An 18,784-nucleotide genomic window follows, 5' to 3' on the forward strand; every position below is an offset into this window, starting at 1 on the left:
GCCCCTCCCCGTGGTCACATAACTCTCTGTGAGCGTGACAGATGGAATGCAGGGCACAAGTCCAGTGCCTCTATATCCTATAGTCCCTGGAAGTGTTCTGATCACAGTGGGTGCAAAACTCGTTCACTGGGATAGTCAACAAATATCTACCTAGTGCCTACTGTGTGCTGGCACTGTTCCAGGGCTGTGGATATATCAGGGAACCAAGATGACAAATGCTCTCATGGAGATTACAGTCAAAGAGGAAGATAAATAAATACCTGTATAATATAGAGCAGAAATGGCAAGTGCTATGAAAAATTATAATGCAGGAGAAGGCGAGAGACCATGATGTGGAGAAGGGTTGCCATTTTACACATGATAGTCATGGAAAGCCTATCTGATGAGCTGACATGGAAGCAGAGACCTATCTGAAATGAAGGCATGTGAATATCTCGGGGAAGAGTCCAGCCGAGAACTGCAAGTGCAAAGGCCCTGAGGCAGGAGCAAGTTTGAAGCGGTCAGGAACCTTAAGAAGGGCAGTGTGGCTGAAGCAGAGTGAGCTGGGGACAGAGTGACGGGCAATGAAGTAGACAGACGGGCAGGTCATGCAGAACCTTGCTAATCATCGTGAGGACTTTAGATTCCGCTCTGGGCGCCCCTGGAAGGCATCTGAGTTTTAAGATTTCCTTTTTTCAGACTGTAGGTCCAAGGTGGGAGCAGGGAAATGTCTACCGCAGTAACCCAGGGGAGGGATGATGATGGCCTGGACCAGGGTGGTGACTGGACAGGTAGAGAAATGTATGGGTCATGGGTGCATTTTCAAAGCAGAACTCACAGGATTTCGCGATGGATGGGATATGGAATGAGAGAAACAGACAAGAGACAAAGATGACTAAAAGATGGCCTGGACAAGTGGGTAAGCGGAAATGCCATTGGATGGCACGATGCTGATGATGATCTAGTAGAATGAAGAGCTCATCTCGGTTCTCCAAAGTTAAAAATTAGTCCTCACAAAACTGAGCAAGAAACCCACACAGGGTTGTCTGTAGGAACCTGGTCTTCAGCTACCTGCACGATGAGAAAGAATTGAACCTGTTATTTTGAGTTCCATGAACAAGGAAATGTAAATGACAAATGACAACAGAATTGCCCACATTTGCCCCGCACACCCTTAGAGAACAAGTGACAAATCTCAAGGGCTCTGCGGTGTTGGGCAGTGGGCAGTGGTCACTGCTAATGTGGCCCTCCCAGAGAAGGCAAGGAGCCCTGGCGGTCACCACAGACTGGCCTGGAGCCCTGGCCATTTATCGTGGATCACAGCCCACTGCTGGACAGGCCTCAGAAGTCAGGGGACCAAGCTGCACAGCCTGCTGCCTCCGAAGCGGGTGTCCACATCCTGGGGCATGGGCAGGGGGACCCACTAGGTATTATATATCCATTTTTTAACATTTTCTTTTTAAAAAATGTGTGATTACTTTTTATCAAAGTCCTACATACACAGAGTTAAGAATCAAACTGTTCTGCAGGGCTTGCTACAACACAGCGGCTATCCCGAATCTCCCCTCTGCCCCATTTCCCACTTCCCAGAAGCAACTGCTGTTAACTACGTTAGCTGCTTCTTTCGTTATTTACCTCCGTATCTCTAAATAAACGTGTTTATGTTGCTTCCTCATTTATCACCTCTAGGCATCATCTTTCCACTTTGGAAGAAGAGGATTTAGTTCTTGTTCTCTCTCCACTCCATACAACTAAATATGGACACACACACACACACTCGCATAAACACAACATACACACACGCATGTGCACACACACATATATACGCATACACATATACATGTACACACACATGTGTGTGCACACACCACCCCCAATCTTCCCAACGGAGTTGGCTATGTTGCACTCTGGTTAGCCCTATATTCAGGGCTTACACAATTATGATTAAGTAAATGCCATTCCCACCTAAATCGTACAGATGCCTCACTTTCCCTTATCTGTACAACAGTTTGTAATAACTATCGTGATTTCTGTCTTTCCTCTTTCTACGCACTTTCTCTAAGTTACCGAGCAGAATCTAAACCTGTAAACTTTAAATGTGTAAGCTCACTCTCTCTGACTCTCTGTGCCTCCTGCACTCGATATCGTGGAGATTTCATTGAGAAAGGAGACAGCAGCCCAAGAACAACATTTCAAAAACAAATTCGTAAGTATCCCCTGAGAAAAGCGCTTTCCCCAGGAGCGTGGGAAAGGCCTGGCTTAGCACCCAGCAACAGCGGGTGTTGCGTTTCATTGGATTCAAGTTTTTGGAACAAATGAATGGATGAGCTCAGAGGGTCCCTTGCTTTTCTCTGCTTCCTCACTCTGTTGAGACAAAATGTCCCTTTTGGTCCTCCCTCAACTTTGCACTGGCCCTTCCTCTGGTGTTTGAACTTAGCACAGTGTTCTCCAGAAAGTGACGCTGCTTCTGTGTGAGGGTCTTCCTCAGAACCAGCCCCTCCCACTGTCAAAACGACAACTATCCGTGCCCCTGTCCCCCCCACGTCACCACATGTCACGGAAGCAGACCAGCAAGGGAAACATTCGGAACACGCTGAGCAGCGAACATGGGGAAATAACCTTGATTCCAAAGCTATACCTTTCTCAGCAGGTGAAGAATAAAAAATAATGCGATTGACCCCTTCCCTGGCCAGGACACAGAAACAACAGCAGGTCTGCTCTGTGCCGGGCAGTGGCTTTCCTACAATGCCCAGGCTGCCTGGTCGGGGGCCTGGCTCTCAGCCTCCAGGCCAAACAGACCTGGTAAAAAGTCAACACAAGGGAAGGAGGGTCCCCGAAAGGCTGCAAAGCCTGTGAATTAGAATGATGCCCGTGGAGCCTGGTAATCCTGATATGAGGGTGCTTAATCTAGCAGGTGCCTTGGAGATTCACAGGTGAGGAAAAAAGGCACAGGGATAAAAAGCCACACCAGTTGGCACTGTTTATGGCTAACACCATCATTTTGCTCAAGACCAACGTGGGATTCTGGAAGGAACAAGAGAAGAGGGGACAGATGGTGAGTCTCAGGTCTTGTAGTGTCTGGGGCCCAAGGATGCTCGGCGAGACTGTCTCCACGCTTGGGGTTCTCTCCCCACTGGGGAGCTGGCTTTCTCGGTGGTCCCCTCCTCCTTTGGTCCCTCTCCCATCCCTGTCCAAACCTCCAGTGCGCTTGCCCGTGGGGCTCTGAAGCACTGCCCAGCCCTTTGTTTAAGGAAATGCGGTGCGGATAAGAGATCAGTTAAGGCTGCAGGAAGACGGGAGAAAACAGCAGGCAACAAAGCAACTCCCATCCTCACCTACAAATCATGTGTTAGAGCTGCCAGGCCGGTCCTGGAGGGCTGGAGGTGTTGTCCTTTCTCTCCCACAGGTTCCTATTTGCAAGTGGCTGCTGGTCCTTTCCAGGCTGGGGCCCAGGTGGTAAGTGGCTGAAGCAGGAAGAGGAGGCAGGTGGAGGAGGCGGGCCCTTCACTACTGGAGGTCTCCAAAGGAGCAGACTGCATATTTGGATTCTAGGGATCACGTCTGCTGGGGAGGGTGGTAAGTCTCCAAATCGCCGACGCACATGCGGGCACACATATATCACATCAATAACACAGCCGTACGCTCACACCCCCGCAGTCATCAACCCTCAGCATATTCAGCTCCCTTCTACTATAGATGTGGAAGCAGCGGCCTGGCGAGGTGAGGCGACTTGTCCACGGCAGGCTGCATGCTGGACCAGGACACAGAACCACCGTCCTTTCTCCCGCCCCAGCCATCTGCCTGCTGGGTGAATCCAACACAGGCCTGCTGGTTGGCACACGGGGGCAGGTTTGGGCAGAAAAGGCAGGGACTTAGGCTCAGACAGACTCCATTCGACTCCTGGCTCTATCACCATTGGCTGAGTGGCCTTGGACAAGTTGTTGACGCCCCCACCCCCAAGCCTCAGTTTCCCTCATCTATGCACTGAGGAGAGTATTACTTGCTCCCTGCACTATTTCAAGGATCCTGTGAGATTCCACGTGTACAGCACCTGGCCCAGCGCCCCGAGCACGGCAGCGGTCCCCTTAAGTGGCAGCTGTTAGTAATTCTCACCTTAGTATTCAGATCTGTGGCAAATTTAGATGGCTTGGCCCATCCTGGCCGAGCCTTAAACTCTGGGTGGTCTCCGGGTAGCAGAACAGGCTCTTCCCAGGGTTTCCAGGCTGGTCTGCCAGCTCTGACTGCTCTGCAGAAATATCTGGTGACAGTCTGGGATCAATTCTGAAACTCAGTGATGTACACAGAGGGGTCATGGTACTTGGATGAGTTGTATTCCTCAGCCTTTTGATTTGAACTCGCTCCATGGCTCCACAGAAAAGTCAGCTTAATGCTACCCCAAGCTTCAGTCTCTGCACCCTAACAGTCGCCTCCTAACTGGGTCATGAGGATTATGTGCAGTCAGGTGTCCAAAGCCCTCAGCAACTGCCTGACACCCTGTAGGAGCTTCTGGTTGTGGCGGCACTTGTGCTGTTGCAATGACCATGGCCATGATTCAGCCGGGGAGCAGGGACTGCACATGTGATGCAGGGCCTTCTGATTCACTGAGGATGCACCGCCCGCAGGAAAGTGATGGGGGAATGGTCCATTCATCCACGCACTCACTCACTGTACAAGCACTCACAGAGTCCCACTCTGTGTCAGTCTGGCCTGGATGCAGGGACCCACACATGACCAGGAGCCAGTCCCTGGTCTTCGTGACCTTGTGTATTGAGAAGTCTGAAGCTCTGCATGCCTATCACTGCTTGTCTAAGGGTCAGACATCACAGGCCCTTTCTCAGAACCAAGATTTCCTGAATCTCGCTTTGCAATGTCTCCATCAGTCCCTTAGTCCTGATTCAGAGGAATGACCTCTACGCAGGGTACCATTCCATATTTGCAGTTAATACTGGGAATAATGGTACCACTCTCTGGTTCATGAACACTTAACAAGCACCCACTCTGTGCTCTCCAGAGCCAGTGGGCCCTTGACAGCTGCGGTTTCTGCCCTGAGGGAGTGCACGGTCAGGCACAGCCCTCCCGTTCCATATTCCAGCACCTGCCTCCCTCTGCCTAGCCGACTTCCCGAGCCCCACCCCCCGCTCCTGCACCTCCCGCTCTTGAGGCCTTGCCTGTGCCCACACCCCCCGCCCCCTGCTCGCTCACAGCGAGCACCGAATAAGGGTGGGTTCCTTTTCCCACCAGTTATCCAACATCTCACCCGTATATAAAACTCTGCAGGAATCCTTTCTCTTTTTCAAGGTAGACTAAAGGAACAGTTGATTTCTAACAATAAAGACAGATGTGCAGACAAAATTCCTAGCAAAAAATACCAGATGGCCATTTCTGGTTTTTTTATTGATTCATCCAGTCATTCATTCATCCAGTTATTCATTCAATAAACACTACTGAGACCTAACTGAGGGCCAAGGCAGAAGAAAGCAGTGGTTCTACAATCCTCACGTTCTGCCCTGGACTGAGGCAGTGGGGTCACCTCTGGCATCGCCCTCAAATTCCCCGTCGTGCACCCCCTGCACTGTGGGAACTGTCGTGGTGTAATGGATGTTACTGACCACAGTTTACTGAGACCTGGCAATGGGCAGTGCTTTCTGCTAAGGGCTTTCATTGATAATCTGGAATCTTCAGAAACCTTTGAGTAACTGGGATTACCCTCATTTTACTGAAGAGAATGTTAGGCTCTGAGAAGGAGCTGGGCGGCGCTGTCAGCAAGTGATGGAGCTGACTGCAGCCCACTGTCAGTAGCCACAGCCTGTGCTCTTCCTTTTCCGCTAGACTTAAAACTTACAGGGAATTCAGATCCTCAGAGAGTAGTCACTTCGTTACTTCCTTCTTCATGCAGCTCCTGCCTGCAGCGTGGGGGAAGAGCAGAGGACTGAAATGTTTTTAGGGGGCCTGAAAGAATAATAAATGAGGACCTTCCAATATCCCTCAGGACCCCATTAAGCCCTTTCCTCCAGGAAGCCTCTGCAGACAGAGTCTCTCTGACCCTCTTCAGCACCTAAGGTCAGGGATTCAGAGGCTATCAGAGGCTGTACTGGCAGATGGCGACACTGGAGCCCAGTGGGTCTCGATGGCTGATGTCATACACAGGCAGGAAGCACAGCTGGGGCTGGGATCTACGTCTCCTGTCCTCCTGGCTCCAATGCCTGCTGACGGAGGAGGGGCAGTACCGCCCAGGCCACTAACTGTGGGCCTGGTCTGCACTCCGCAGCTATGGGTGGGCTCAGAACGCAGAGCACCTGCCCAGCTCACCTAGATGGAGACCTCTTACCCTGCTCAACAAGTCCTTCACTGGACAGACTCTTCCCTTCCTTCAAGTCTGGCTCAGGCCTCACCTCCTCCAGGAAGCCTGCACTGCTCTCCATCCTACACTTCTCCCCAAGAGACAGTCATCTCTCCACAGCCAGCGACTGAAGCTCCTTCCTCTACATATCCCAGGCCCCAGCCCAGGGCCTGGGACAGAGGCGCACTTAATAAATGATTGCTGAATCAATTTTGTTGAATACACCAGAAATGATACCATAGTCTCAGGCTCAAATAGCTATTTCATTATCTGGTGAGGAATTAAAAGATGCCAACTCGTCTTTAAAATAATTGACTGCTCTTTTATGAGGCCTCTCATCTCATTTTTCTCCAGCCCTGCAGAGCACTGAGGCTTCTCGGCACCCCTCCTCATCAGAGGTATATTTATTCTATAAGCGTTTCATTTACTGGCACTGAGATTCCAAATCTTCAGTGGTCACTGCTTTTCTCTGGCTTCAGGAAGGACTACATATAGCTATTCGGTCCCGAGAAGAGCACATGAATGCCAAGAAGAAAGCCTGATAATTCTAATCCATAATCTTCCCCTTGACTGATGTCCTCAAGGCAAAAATCCGCCCTTAAAAGCAGCATTGACTACCCAGGGTTTTACACAGACCACGGGCCCTCCATAATGTTGTGCAAAGCATCTGACACAGGGCAAGGGGCAGGTGTACAATGGATCTTGCCATCGTCCTTTTAGCTTTTCTGGAAGCCGAATCCCATCATTATGCTTAAGAGCTATTTCTAAAATGAGCATCCTCTCCCGGCCACTGACCCGTCATGACTTGGTAAAGAGAGAGGCCACAATTCCCCTTGGAAACAACAGCATGAGCACCAGTCAACTCCTGCCAAATGGGATTGCAGGAGGCAGCCTCAGGGCAGGGTCCTCTGACAGGGGCAGAGGGAGGGCTCTCGAGGCCAAGTGCAGCTGCGTTCAGGATGAGCCTCGCAAGGCAGTTCACAGGCCACTGGCGACAAGTGTTGTCATGAAAATGGTCACCAGGGGTTACTGACACATCACACTGCTGTCACAAAGCACATACTGTTCTTATGTTTCATACCTTACAACTGGGCTTTGAGCCCCTACCCTGTTCAGGCCAGGGTGTGAGGTGCTGCGGAGGCTACAACGTTGAATCATCATTGTAATGACCTCCATTTACTGGCACATAAGGAGAGCACCCTGCACCAGAGGCTTTACGCACGCCATAGCTTGCAGTGCCAGGAACTCTGGGCAAGAGGCGTTTTGTTGTGTTTTTTATAAATTTATTTATTTTACTTATATTTATTTTTGGCCGTGTTGGGTCTTTGCTGCTGCACGCGGGCTTCTCATTGCGGTGGCTTCTCTAGGTGTGCGGGCTTCAGTAGTTGTGGCGTGCTGGCTCAGTAGTTGTGGTGCACGGGCTCAGTTGCTCCACGGCATGTGGGATCTTCCCGGACCAGGGCTCGAACCCATGACCCCTGCATTGGCAGGCGGATTCTTAACCACTGCGCCACCAGGAAAGCCCAAGAGGTGCTTTATCTGAGAGAAGGTTCTAACCCATCTGCTTAGGCAGGTTTAATCAGTGACTCTCAAACTGTGCTGCTCATCAGAATCATCTGAGGGCCTTTTAGTATTCTGATGCCCAGGCCACGGCCCAGCCCAAATTACCGGACAATGTCTAAGAGTGGGGTGCAGACCTCCTTTTTTGGAAGCCCTGCAGGCGACTCCAGCAATGGTCTAGTAACCGACTGAGGTTCCCACGGCTGGCTGTAGGAGGACAGGGTGACTTGGACTCAAATAGGTCTGACTCCGAAGCTGGGGTCCCATCCTAGGTCCCTGCCTTCAGGTTGCTCACAGACTCTATAAGGGGAACTAGGCCAGTCTACAATGTTGCAGGAGAAAGTCAGTCAATGCCACGATGTGGGTGCTAAGGGTTAGAGTTCAAGGGAGGAGAGATCCTTGAATTGGGGGCAAGTGGGTGATGATTTATTTGGGAAAGTCTCCTTTGGAAGGGGCCTAGAGGCACAGATCCATAGTGTGGTAATGGAAGACGGTACAGGTGGACTGTAGGTTATGTATGACGCAGGGAAGGAGGGGAGCAGAGCACGCAGGACCCACGTAAAGACAATGACTCAGTTAGGTTGGAGCTTAGAGGCCTAAGAGAGTAGGCAGAGGCAGGGCAGAAAGACAGGTGGCTGCAGGGAGGACCTGATGATGTATGTGGTTGGCAAAAGGAAGCCCCTGAAGGTTCTCCAGCGGCAATGGAGAAGCTCTTAGAAGAGTCATCTGGCTGTGGCACAGGGGAGACACTCAAGGTCTACCACGGAACAAGAAAATGACTGAGAGATCAGGTGGGTTGGGATGGAGTTCAACTAGGAAGAGGATGTAGCCTTCCCAAGAATTCATAGCTGACCCAGGCTAGGGCAGTGAGACTGAAAAGAGTAAGAGCCATCTGAGGGCAGAACAGACAAGACTTGGCAGTGACTGACAACCCAGGAAGCCTTGCTTTTGGTAGCAGCCCTGCCACTTACTAGTTAGGTGACCTTGGGCAAGTCACTTAACCCTCCTTGCCTTGATGAACGGGAATAATCAAACCCTCTCTGCCCATCTCAAAGGCAGGCTGTGAGTCTCCCATAAGAAAATGCATATGAACATGTTTGGAGGAGTGAAAAAGCATTGTATGCAAAGCCCTACACGATTTCATGATGGCCGTAATACTCTGCATGTTCTCCTCACTTTTCCAACCTCTTAAACTTGAAGGCTATGCTACCATATGAGAAAAAAATGTGAATAATGATCTCTTTTATAGCTCAAAGTTATGAACAAATAAAAAGAGTTTATGTCTTTTGCTGCTGCTAGAGAACAGACTTACCAACATGAATTTGAGTTAAAATGTCAATAATTTTTCATTGGAGTTTCTTAAAATATATTTAATTTCTTTTTACATCTTCCCCTTATTTTATGCAGCAATATATTCGACATATTGAGTTTCTGGAATACTTCAAGATCCAAACTAAACAGAAAACAGAGCCATAAAAAAGTTACAGTCTGTCTTTCGCTTAAGAAAAAGAAAAAAGAAATCTCTCAGAAGACGGCGGTCACGAGGGTCATAATGTTTATGCCAAGAGTCCTCAATCAGTTATACTTCTTGAAATTTTGGTAACATCCTACAAGGACTGAAGAAGAGGACAAGTTTGAAGGTTAATCCTCTATTATCCCCAGAATTCCATTAACTAGTGTTCCACAGTTCCAAGGGACCCAGTGCTTGCAACTGTGAATTTCTAGTTAACTCTGACCTCCAGTTTCCTTTGTGGCCTCTAGTTAATTCTTCAGTCCCCATGGCCTACAATGTGAGTACTGAATTCTCCAAAGACTTCACATGTTCAAGAAGGCATAAAATGCCATCCAAGTGGAGAGTCCCATTCGGGTTTCTCAACCTATTCTAAACCAAATAACCAATCATTAAGTATTTGGATTATACCAAATATTTAATCATGTTTGTTGCTACACAGATACATGTGCGCACACACACACATATATATACACAGATATATGTCTATATGTGTGCTATATATATATAACACGCACATATACACACACCCTTATTTTATCTTCACAACAAACTAGAATTATTGTTGCCCACTTTGCAGAAGAAAAGGTTATATAACTTGCCAAGGGTCACACAGCATGGATCTCGTGTTACAAAATATTTCAGCAGACCCAACACCCTGCATTCACTCTCCCATTTCCAGAGAACCTTAATGTGAGACCATGGGACCTAAGAGGTGTGAATCATCCCATGTGGTTCTCTTCACTCCAAGAGAACCAGAAGGACCACTTGGCAAACTGACCACCTGACAAATAGGTAGTGTCTGCAAGCATGTTATTATGTGTAAATATTAGATGTGTAAAAAAACACATAAAAACTAAAATAAATAAATAAAGTTATTTGCCATAACTTCAAAATATCCAACAGACATTCAGAGCATTTTATTCCTGGGAAACTGGGAGTTCTCATTGTTAGGCAAAGAATAAATCGGCAACCACTTTTAATAACAAAACAGCTTTTCCTAAAGCAGGAGGGAAGATGAAAAGCACCCACAGTTTTGGAAACAAAATTATACAAAGAGGGCTTCCCTGGTGGCGCAGTGGTTGAGAGTCCGCCTGCCGATGCAGGGGACACGGGTTCGTGCCCCGGTCTGGGAAGATCCCACGTGCCGTGGAGCGGCTGGGCTCGTGAGCCATGGCCGCTGAGCCTGCATGTCCGGAGCCTGTGCTCCACAACAGGAGAGGCCACAACAGTGAGAGGCCCGTGTGCCGCAAAAAAAAAAAAAAAAAGAAAAGAAATTATACAAAGAAAGCACAGTTAGGCTCCCAGAGAATGCATGGGGTTTTGTCCTGTAGCCACCTTGAGTCCCATATGCCAAATCCCCTCGGCTTGCTCCTGAAGGACAAACGTGGGTGACAGCCATGACCATTCTCTGGTGGTCCTTCCTTGGATACCTGGGTGTTGCTGAGTGCAGATGGAAGATGACAGTGGCCACTGCTGACAACTGATCTGACCTCCACGCCCAGGAGCTCAGGTAGAGACATAACCTACTGAAAAATTAATCACATCCTAATGGCTATGATTTAAAAGCTTCAAAAGACAAGGCCACCTTGCAGGTTTCTGTTGGGCCAGTCACAGAAGAAGGCAGAAGAATGGCAAGAGGCCTTCCATTCACAAGATCCCTCAAAAGTAGCTCTTATTCCTCTGCTCCCAAAATCCATCCCATTCACCTATCATTCCTGTGGCTTCCGGCCAGTGCCTGACTCCTGCCACGATCAGGCCATTACCAAGGCCATTACCAGGGATGGTGGCAATTACAAGGCTGAAGCTTAAAGAGCTGCGGGCTTCCTCCGCCCTCAATGCATTTACACATGTCTGTGACCTTACACATTTTCCTCTCCTGATTTATAGTCCAGTTTCCCAGTGGAGACGGCCTGGGAGCCTGGCTGCATGTTGGGGGCTGATCCCCTGCCTCACTCTTACTAGTCACCTTTCTCCTCAATCTCCCGCCTCTGGCAGGGCCCAAGCACAAACGGACCCAAAATAAGACTGAGCCACCAGCCTGACTCTGGGCACCTTCCCTTCACTCATTCAGTCCATCGACAGACACACATGTACCTTTGAGGACTGTAGTCACTGATCTCAACAATCCCAGGCTCCAATGGGATTTTTTTTTAATTTTATTTATTTATTTTTGGCTGTGTTAGGTCTTTGTTGCTGTGCATGGGCTTTCTCTAGTTGTGGCGAGCAGGGGCTACTCAGTGCACAGGCTGCTCATTGCTGTGGCTTCTCTTATTGCAGAGCACGGGCTCTAGGCTCACGGGCATCAGTAGTTGTAGCACGCAGGCTCAGTAGTTGTGGCTCGCAGGCTCGAGGGTGCAGGCTCAGTAGTTGTGGCTCATGGGCTTAGTTGCTCCGCGGCATGTGGGATCTTCCCAGACCAGGGTTTGAACCTGTGTCCCCTGCATTGGCAGGTGGATTCTTAACCACTGCGCCACCAGGGAAGTCCCTCTAGTGGGATTTAGATTAATGAATAAATAAACCATGAGAGTGCAGTGTGGTCTGTGCTTCAAGGGACAGCAGGGTTCTGTGCAAGCTCAGAGAGAAGGCTCCAGTCCCAACCTGCAGCAGCCTGGGAGGGCTTTCTGGAGCAGGTGAGGCCTGGCCTGAAAAGACGAACAGGAATTATCAGGCAGTTTGAATGGGGAGAGAATGGCCATCCCCCAGAAAAAACAGCATCATCCAAGCAGGAGGTAAGAGCCGTCATGGTGTATGTGTGGGAACGACAAACACGGGGTCCAGCGTTAGGCTGGGGCTAGGTCATTAAGGACCATAAATGCAGTCAGGGAGCTTTGACTCCATCCTCGATATGACTGGAGCAGCTGAAGGGATTCAAACAAACAGCGGCATACTGGGATCTGGGCTTGACGACGATGTTTCTGGCCGCAGGGAAGATGATGGGTTACAGATCGTGGGGAGACAGCAGAGCTATGGCCTGAGTAGGAGGCTACTGCTGTCGCCCCAGGCACGGCAGTGCTGAGAATGGAAGTCGGTGTCATCCTCACTCACGACCAAGACCTACTTGGATGGCAACACTGGCCTGCAGAGCCCAGATCTTCCCAGGTCATTTGGTCACAGTGAGTTGGAGCCCAGGGCACCCTTTCCACTGGCTGGTCCATTCTCCTGGTCCTGGCCCGAGCCCTTCCAGCACCTCCCTGCCCTCCGGGGACCAGTGCTGATGAAGCACCACCGCCTTCCAGAGGTAAACAGCACAACACTAGCTCAGTGGGCCGACCGTCGAACCACCGTCCAACAGGTTGTCAGGGCAAGTTGATCTTGAAAGAGAGCAACGAGAGAAGGCTCTGGTTTTAGAGATGGTGAGCGGAACAGCAGGCCGCAGAACACTGCGGGGCATCCTGGGGCTTCAGGGAGACGTGGGAGGTCTCTGGAGGATGCAGGAGGCTGTGGGAAGGCTCTGGGCCCCCTGCCAGGGGGCGGGCAGGTCCCCGAATGGAAGAAAGCTAGGCGCTGGTGCCTTACCTGGTTCTCAAGAGGGCTGGGCCAGCTCTGAGAAAGGAATGTGTTTGCTTCCCTGTATTGATACCGTAAACCAGAGCTGGCCACCCTGCCTCACATCTGGATGGAGCAGTGCCCTTTACCCGCCCTCCTTCCCCTTCAGCGCTCACCAGAGCAGAGGTCCCAAGACCATGACCAGAAGCCCACGCCCCAGGTGTGGAAGATGCCATTCCCACCCCACAAGAGAGAAACACATCAACCTGGCTTCTGCCCAGAGCTGCACAGGACCCACGGCTCACTCATAAGTCCAAATGCCCCCTTCCTTCCCCTCTGCCTCTCTTCCGGGTCACGGCGAAGGTCATGAGAGGTACCACTCCAGATACCAAGGCAGAGAGGTGGGTTCAGACAGTGCTGTTGTCAAAGGATCAATGACTGCATCTCTGGCAGAACCGCTGCCCACAACTAGATTTGGGCAAATGATAGAGGCTTTCGTTCATTCTTTTAAACAGCCTTTGAACAGAACTGCAGAAAAGCTTTTTCTTTACCAAGTGACACCGTGTAAACGTGCCAGGGACCCAGAGAAGGTGGCACTAAAACCTAAAGCACGCAAAATGATATCACTGCAGAAAAGTCTCAAAGTATAAAATATCAACCGTGGTGGTGTTGTCTGAAGCCTGCCATCAAGATGAATGGAGGTGCCTAGGAGACACATCAGATGGCATTCGTCAACTCGCTGTTCTGAAGGACAAAGCAGGTCATTCCCAACAGAAGAGAAGGGAGGCGGCAGCCACAGGCCAGACACATGTAGCTGGGAGATGGAATCGAACCTCCTGGAAAGAGCAGTTTATAACAAAGGCAAGATGCATTTCTTGTTTGCTTAAATAAAATGAAGAAAGAGAGAAGACAAAGCACCCCGGCAAAGGTTTGGGGTTGCACAGCCCGCAGGATTGGGAAAAAGACACAACAGTCTGCCCTTCAGGGCATAAGCCCGTGTCTCACTCCCTCTTCAGAAAGCATCCCGGCCCGGAAATGCAGACCGTCCCTCCAACTCCACAGCCTCCAGAGCCCCTTCTGGGTGGCTTGGCCCTACGTTGCCTGCTTAAGGGCAGCAGCCCCTTCTCTCTGAATGCTTCCTCCAGCTCATGCTTTGAGCCCAGGCTCAGGTGTCATCTCCACCCGAGCGTCCTCTGGCTCTCCAGGGTGGGTTAGAACATGTGCTTGCAACATGTCCCATGCCTACCTTTTTCATCTTGCAATCATGCGCTTTCTCAGATGCAGTGGGCCCTTCCCCTGCCATGCAGAACACCTGCCCTGACCCCCGGCATGGCCCAGACTGGATTATTCGAGGATCATTCTCCCCTTAGACCAGAAAACCCTTGAGAGCACTTCTGGCAGGGCTCTAGCCCTGAGACAGAGGACACTGTGAGGTGAGCTGAAGGAGGACGGTGACGCTAGGGCCACGGTTCCCAAAGTGCGTGCCGAGGCACGCCGGGAGAGCCACCGCAACCTCACAGAGATGCCACTGGATGTTTTAGATTTTCCGAGGGACATACAGTGACATCTGCCAGGTGCCATGCAAACGACTAGCTCGAGGTAGCTCAGTTTCAACGTTAGAGGGCTGCCTTCCTTTCATGATGCCATCTTTGTGAGCCCTAGTTTTCAGGATTCTCATGATAAAAGGCAAGAACTGTGTAAAAATCAATGCGGAACAAGATATGCAGATGGCACTGCCCAGTGTGGTTCCACAGTCTGAGACACCATGTGGTGCCTTGTAGGCACTAAGTTGTTAGAGCATAAATAGTTATTAAATTTGGGGGACCAATCGATTTAATAAGCAGAACTCCTTTCGGCCTAGGGGCACTGTAAAAAAAATTCCTGAGACACAGGTAAAGGGTGCTGGGAGCTGAGAAAGTTGGGGAACCTCTGCCCTGGCGATGTCATCCAAGCCGACCTGCAGTGCTATTCACTCCAATAGCCGCTGAGCTGTTACTGTGTGCCAAGCATTGTGCTCAGCATGGGCCACCCAGACGGGCTTCTCAAGGGTGAGTCCGGCTCTGGCCCCAGCCCAAGACGTTGTCCAGGAAGAGCTCCTTGACGAGCTGTGCTGAGAGACGAACCCACCACAGTCATCATCCTTCTCGTAGCCCAGAATGCAAAGCAGGAAGCAAAGGTCTTCTGGATCTGACTGCAGTTCCCAGAAAAAGAAACTAACACCAAACTGATGGTTCATGGAACTCAACAGAAGTCCTTATCAGATGCATCAGAAACTTCTCTCTCTAAGGTCAATGTGGTGAGTGGCTCCGAGAAGGCTCAGAGAAGAACGAAGACAGACTAGCACGGAGACAAACTCTGTTCGTCTTCCTGACTCCTAAGTAACCCCAGAGATGCTGGAGTGCAAGGCCCCAAGACAGGCCATGTGAGAGCTGGCATCCTTGGGCTGCCACAGTGGGCAAAGGGGACGGTCCCAGCCAGCATCTCACTACATACTGTGCTCCTGGGAAGAAGAGTGGAAGAGGGGTTCAGGCCCTTCCAGCCACAGCAACCTCCTCTGCAGAGCACAGGGTTTCATGTTTGCAGGACCAGTCGACTAAGAGTGAGTGTCTCACACCACTTAGAGGACAAAAACGATCTCACCCTTTCTCTTGCCATTTCAAGGCCCATCCCTTCCAAGAGGTATACACTCTGTCGACTCACTCCCACTAGCTGGGACCTTGGGCAGGTTTACCCAAATCTCAGAGTCTTGGTTACTCACCATAAAATGGAGATAATTCTAGCCCACGTTTGTTATGGGTGTTCAACATCATGATGTACGGAAAGTTTCTCAAACAGGAAACAGAGCTCCTCTCCTCTACTAAACTCTCTGAAGCACACAATCTAACGTTAGGTTTTACCTTGCATTGCTTTCTCATATGCACCCTATGTTTCATGAAACCTTCTCTCGTTGCCCAAAGGAAATAGGTTTGATCACTGGGTCCTCTGACTACTGTTGACGCTTACTTTTCCCCTTAGGTAAATTCATGCATTTATTTGTTCAACAATTATTTATTGAATATCTCTTCCAGCCAAGGACAGCAAGCAAGAAAGGCCAGTCTGCCTTCATGGAGTTCCCAGTCGGTCCCACAATGTGGTTGCTTCCACAGTCCCATACCTGCCACCTCCAACCACCACCCCCCCCTTAATACTAGGAAGGGTATCGATTGTAGAAGAAGAAAAGAAGGTGATGCGATTGGCACAGGACTAGGTTATTTCATCACCAAGTATTATAAAGAGAAAGTTGAATCCAAGCAGGACATTCCAATCAAAGACCAGCAGGACATGAGTCTATTCTTCTGAGGAAAAGGGATGATGAGCAGAGACAGGGCTACAGACCGGAGTGAGAAGCAGGGGTTTAGAAACCACTCTGTGCACAGGTCACCCCCCTTAGTTACTCTCTGCTGAACACGTAAAAGAGTGACAGGAAGGGGTCTCTGTCCTCCTCACTTCCACTCCTCCCTGACCTCAACTTTGATCAGGGAACCAGCACAAGGTTCAATAAGCCAATTAAGGGCTTCCCTGGTGGCAAAGTCCGCCTGCCCATGCAGGGGACGCGGGTTCGTGCCCCGGTCTGGGAAGATCCCACATGCCGTGGAGCGGCTGGGCCTGTGAGCCATGGCCGCTGAGCCTGCGCGTCCGGAGCCTGTGCTCCGCAACGGGAGAGGCCACAACAGTGAGAGGTCCGCGTACCGCAAAAAAAAAAAAAAAAGCCAATTAAAATAATTTAATAATAACAACTATTATTATTATCATCATTGTAATGCATCAATGTTTTGCCCTAAGAGGTAATTACTACTAACAAAAGATACCAGTTAAACATATAACTACCATATGACTCATCCATTCCATTCCTAGGTATTCACCCAAGAGAAAGTAAAGCGTATGTTCACAAATGACTGGTACATGAATGTTCATAGCAGCTTTCTTGGGAAGCAGCCCAGATGTCCATCAGCTGAATGGATACACTAATGTTGGTTCACCCATACAATGGAACACTATTCAGCAATAAAAAGGGATGAACTATTAATATATGCTACAACAGATGAATCTCAAACTAATTATGCTGAGTGAAAACAGCCAGACAAAAAGAAGAGTAGATTTTGTATAATTCCATTTATATAAAGTAGAAAATGCCAACTAAACGTAGAATGATAGGAAGCAGAGCAGCGGTTGTCTGTGGGATGGGAGTGAGGTGGGGAGGTGTAGCAGGGGAGAAGTATGGGGGGCATAAGGAAAATTTTGAAGGCGATAGATTTGTTCATTATCTTGGTTGTGAGGATGGCTTCATGGGTGCACATGTATGTCAAACTTATCAGATTGTACACTTGAAACATGTGCAGTTTACTGCATATTAATTATACCTGTTAAAAAAAATGATAATAGAGGCTAGAGAACTAAAGGGATATAAATAGGAAGATAAACCAATGGACCCCTCTTGGAAAGCAGTTTGGCAAAATGTATCAGGGACCTTATAATGTCCTTACCCTTGGATACTTCTTCTAGAACTGTATCCTAAGGACATAAAAAGAAATACAAAATTTTCACTACAGAATTATTTAAAATGAAAAAAGGAAATAGAAGCCACTAATATATCTGACAAAATGACTGCTCAGATAAATTATGGTACACTCACATATTGAAATATTATGTAGCCATTAAAGGCAATGTTTATGAGGAGTTTTTAATAACCTGGAAAAATACTTATGTGATAATGATAAGTGAAAAAAGTAAGATATAAATTATATATATGGTATGAATTAAATTATGTAAAAATATGCATAGAAAAATCTAGAAATACCTTGAGGGTTACCTCTGAGTGACGGGAAATATAGCAATTTTTAATCTTTTAATGCAAATTTTTAAATGTTGCTACTATTTTTTATGCTTTTTATTAATTTTCTATAAAAAGAATGTATTTTTTTAATTATAAAATAAAATAATATTCAAGGAAACCCTCTAGTCTTTCCTGTTCCTTGAAAAAGCAAGCCTTGCTATAAGGATAAGAACCAGATTGCATTTCTCTAATCTTTGCATCTGTGAAAATGTAGATGTGTCTTTCCTGCAAATTGCCACTCTGTAACTTGAATCTGTGTTCCGTCCTCTACTTTTAGAAAACCTAGAGCACCAACCAAAGAACACCATATGCTGTCACCTAATTTTATTCTCTATTTTGTTGAAGCTCCACTTCTATCCACATTTTGAGTGTAAGCCCTTTGAAGGCAGAGGTGGGGTCTTCTCTTTCATTTATATCTCCCCTGTCCCTCCCACCCCACTGTGCCGTAACATGGAGGAAAGAGCTGAGAGGGCAGTGAGTCACACACACACACACACACACACACACACCATGATGACCGTAAATGAATAATAATGTCACATCATGTTCTCATGCAGGCAGGGGATTTGGGGAAGAGAAATAATGGCCCCTCAATGTTTAATCTTGTGATGTTGTATCTTCGTGGCAGTCAGGGTCTAACCAGGAAAACAATGACTACTCTAGATACTTTAAAGAGAGGAAATTTAATGCAAAGAATCAATTACCCAAGTGACAGGGTCCAAGGAAGCTAAGCAGCAAATGGCAAGACAGGAAGCCATCAGCACCAAGTGCTGAAGGGATAGAGGAGGCAGGGTCACCAAAGCCCAGAAGGTGGAGCCGCAGGGCAGAACCTGGAATCTCGGCAGGGCGACAGCAGGCGCAGGAGATGTGTGGCAGCAGTGATTTCCAGGGACAAGAAGCAGAGGGAGAAACACTTTGACTTCTCCTTCCCCCACTCTCCAGTCTCCACCAGGGCCTCCCATGGGTTGTACCGAGGCAGAGGCAATTGGCAAATTGCTGGGGACCACAGTGCCCTCCCTTACAAAGCCCAGGA

General features: G+C 48.8%; 1 protein-coding gene and 1 long non-coding RNA gene across 3 annotated transcripts in view; one reads left to right on the forward strand and one right to left on the reverse strand.

Moving 5' to 3' along the window:
* Nucleotides 1-18,784, reverse strand: part of CLSTN2 (calsyntenin 2) — a 650,414-nt gene that overhangs the window by 605,848 nt on the left and 25,782 nt on the right. The gene's annotated exons all lie outside the window — the stretch shown is intronic.
* LOC132597210 (uncharacterized) lies at nt 2,859-10,193 on the forward strand. The gene is made up of 3 exons (XR_009563626.1): nt 2,859-3,034; nt 3,386-3,555; nt 9,287-10,193. It is a non-coding gene; the product is annotated as an uncharacterized lncRNA (long non-coding RNA).

This window comes from Globicephala melas, chromosome 4, assembly GCF_963455315.2.
Source record: "Globicephala melas chromosome 4, mGloMel1.2, whole genome shotgun sequence".
NCBI classification, from domain to species: Eukaryota; Metazoa; Chordata; class Mammalia; order Artiodactyla; family Delphinidae; genus Globicephala; species Globicephala melas.